Below are 3,715 nucleotides of genomic sequence, written 5' to 3'. Positions count from 1 at the left end.
GAATTTATATATTATTGATCCTTAGGATGTAGAGAACGATTTCTTTTGAAAAATATCGGAATCCGGGCACGTGGGCCCGGGGTCGGAATTTAGGAAACTTGTGGAAAAGGTTGGGAAATTACTTAAATAGTTAGAATTTGACCTTTTAAGCCTTTAATTACTAGTTCTTACCTATTTTAACTAGTTTGTGATCGTTCGGCTTCGAATTAAGAGCTTGGGTTTGTTCTCGATATTGGGAGCGCGCTTTGGAACGAGGTGAGTCTCCTTTCTAACCTTGTAAGAGGGAATTGTCCCCATAGGTGTAATAACTGAATAATTGTTGCTAAATGCGGGGGCTACGTACGTACTAGGTGACGAGAGTGCGTGTGTAGCTAGTATGATATTAATTGTATGGGTAGTTTAGGACCCACATCATGCCTAATTTGGAAGTATCTCTTATTTAAATTGCCACTATGATTATTCATGATATGCTACAGACTTAAAGGAAATATGAAGTGAATGTATGAACTTGTTAGCCTTCGTAAGAGCTTCCTGGTATGTGTATGAACCTTCGTGTGCATTCTTGATGTTTTCTTGATATTTATGGATCGGGTCGATCGCCTCGGTGAGAATAGATGCATCTATGGTTTGTGCCGTTCGACCCTCGGCAGTGCACATTTTTAATTCTGTTGGAGCGGGCCATCGACCTCGGTGTGATTGCATATGATATGTATATGTATGCTGATACTTGAACATGACATGCCTACTTGCTTAGAAATTGAAAATGTAAAATGGAAACTGAAGTAAGGACAAGAATATGGTTATTGCTCTTTGTTATAACTTGTTGAATATTGGTGACATTCATGCTTAGAATAGCCCAATTATATTATATTATCTTGACCCTAGTGAGTATCAAGTCGACCTCTCGTCTCTACTTCTTCGAGATTAGGCAGGATACTCACTGGGTACATATTGTTTATGTACTCATGCTACGCTTCTGTACTTAAATGTACAGGATCTGAGGCAGGTGGATCCGGTTATTTCTCTGGTGCGCATTCGTGAGCAGGCTTGGGACTTCTACGGTGAGCTGCTTTCCTTCCATGTCGATCCGCAGCCGAAGAAGTCTTTCTTTTGTATTGTTATTTTCTGTCTATTCTGATCCAGACAGTAGGGTAGTGTGGTCTTCTTTTGGGTTGTATATTCTACTAGTTGCCCATAGCTTGTGACACCAGGTTCTGGCACACACTTTGGTAGACGATTATTTTGGAGTTGTGTAACTATTTTATTATAGTATTTATCTCTCCTGGTTTTAACTTCCAAGTTGAGAGTTTATTCCACTTATTCTAATTAAAAATAATATGATTATTTTAGTAATATTTCCGCAATGGCTTGCCCGACAAGGATGTCAGGCGCCCTCATGACCTATTGTGCAAATGGGTTGTGACATTATTAATATTTTTTTAGTATAATTTGTATTTGAAAATAGTTACATATTTTTACCATTGTTAAGTTTATTTTTTCATAAAAGTTAAGAACTTAATATGACCGTTATAGGGGGTGTATAATAAAACAAAATAGTATATCATAATTTATTTTTTGGTAAATAATAATATCATAATTCATTCTAAACAAAATATTACTTGAAAGTTTCAAATATACTTTTAATAAGTATATAATTATAATTAGTTAAATTTAAATATCTAAATATATTACATTTAAACAATTATGTGCTTGTATATATCTATATTGCTTACTAGTTATATTCAATTTAGATAAGTATTAAAGTTATTGATTGATATCATAGTATTTTAGTAACATAATAATTATCATAAATCTAACTTAACACTAAAAATGAAGAAGCTAATACTATTGAAATATGAACACATAACAAAACAAACAATATAATCTAGGATGAAAAAAGTGGTAAAGAAAAATATATTTTAGAACATCTTTATTCATGCAAATAGTTGATTTTTTTATTTTAGTTAAATGTAACTCTTTTGGTCTATTGTAGGTACTTTTCTTACTTTTATTTGCATTTATTGTATTTGTATTTTTTTTCCCTTGTATATGGTATTGTATTAAGAAGTAAAGCAAAATATAAGAAACGAAACACAAACTAAATCTCTAAACCAAAGTCCAAAACCTAAACTTCATCCCTCAGCCGCCACTTCCCTTCCCCACTTTCTTATTTCTTTCTTTTACCATTAATCGATATTAATTCAAGGCTGCGGGAAGAACAGAGGATCAACAAGAGTGTATCCCCATTGCAATCTCCATTTATGGACAAAAATTTTAACTTGTTGGTTCGTCTATTCCCCAGTAAGCGCACGTCTCTATATCATAGTATTTTTTATTCTTCTTACGCCTACTTGAGTTTGGGATTTTTACTTCAATCTTACGGGTTATTCCAGCAATTTGATAGATATTATGGCCTTATTTTTTGATAAGTGATGAGTGCAATTTTAAAGATTTGATATATTTTGTGCCTTACACCTAATTGACTTGGGTTTTTGCTTCAATTATTTATTTTTGATTTATAGGATGCTCAAGAGAAAAGTGCCTTTGAGAAATTGTAATCTCTTCTAATGCCAAACTGTAAGTTTTTCTTTCTTTTTTTCCATCTTCTTTAGTTTTATGATGTTTATTTAAATGATTTTTTTTTCTGTGTTGAAACAAGTTTAGATCCGATTCATGGCTAAGTTTTTTCTTATTCAATTATTCATTGAATTTTTAATTATTAACTGTAATGCATCTAACTGGTATATATTCTGATAATTTAAATAAAAAATTTTCACAAGATTATTTTATATTATATTTCAGTCTAGTGATTACGGAGAGTGCTTCATATATTGTTGGATGCATAAAAATCAACTGGTGTGATGAAGGTGGCGACATAAGTCATCAAGATCAAATAGGAGTGACAACATGAATTATCAAGCAAATGCTTATATTCGTTTAATGTGGAATGCTATACATTATTTCTAATCTCTATTATCATCAAGCCTCACATCGGCTAATTCTTTTCTTCAAATTTTATTATTGTAAAAAAGTTATGTAATGCAGATGCTATTAATTGATCAATATGAATGTGTATCTTGGATTTATTTGTGAAAATTTTTAAATGTCAATTTGTATAGAATAAGTTATTTATCAAGCTAATATTTTATTACTATTAGTTTTAATATAACTTGCACAATCATAGAATAATTGAAAAAAATTAGATAAAAATAAAATAGCGAAGAAATAGGGTGATAGGAACTTTCATCGCTACTAAAATCAATATTCTGTCAAAAAACTAATAATAAGATAATGTACCCTTGACTTTTTTGTATGATTTGTAGCCATAAAACCTTTTGGCCATAGCTAAACCAAAATACTTTCGCCACGGGGTAATATATGAAAGCAGTTACATATCTAAACTTCTGTGACAAATAAAATTTAAAACTTTTGCCACGCTATATCACTTTGACGTGGCTACCATATAAAAATAGCTACAAATTAATTTGTTGTGGCAAGAGTATAAAATCATTTGCTATAAATATATTTGTCGTGGCAAAGGTATAAAATTATTTTCTATGAATATAGCTACAACACAAAATTTTCGTAGCAATAAGTATTAATCCTTAGCCACGGATCATGTAAAGTTTGTAGCTAACTTTTAGCTACGTTACATTTTGCTACGAATGCTATGGAAAAAAATATTGTGGCTAAAGTGTTTAGCCACGAAAATTTT

The 3,715-nt window shown here is 31.4% G+C and overlaps 1 long non-coding RNA gene across 1 annotated transcript; it reads left to right on the top strand.

The window, feature by feature from the left end:
* The first annotated feature begins 2,085 nt into the window (after positions 1–2,085).
* LOC109221025 lies at positions 2,086–3,086 on the top strand. The gene is made up of 3 exons (XR_002067189.1): positions 2,086–2,301; positions 2,523–2,577; positions 2,803–3,086. It is a non-coding gene; the product is annotated as an uncharacterized LOC109221025 (long non-coding RNA).
* The last annotated feature ends 629 nt before the right edge of the window (positions 3,087–3,715 follow it).

Source organism: Nicotiana attenuata, unplaced genomic scaffold (assembly GCF_001879085.1).
Source record: "Nicotiana attenuata strain UT unplaced genomic scaffold, NIATTr2, whole genome shotgun sequence".
Lineage (NCBI taxonomy): Eukaryota > Viridiplantae > Streptophyta > Magnoliopsida > Solanales > Solanaceae > Nicotiana > Nicotiana attenuata.
Note: the sequence above shows the minus strand (reverse complement) of the source record. Positions and strands in the feature narration are given on the sequence as shown.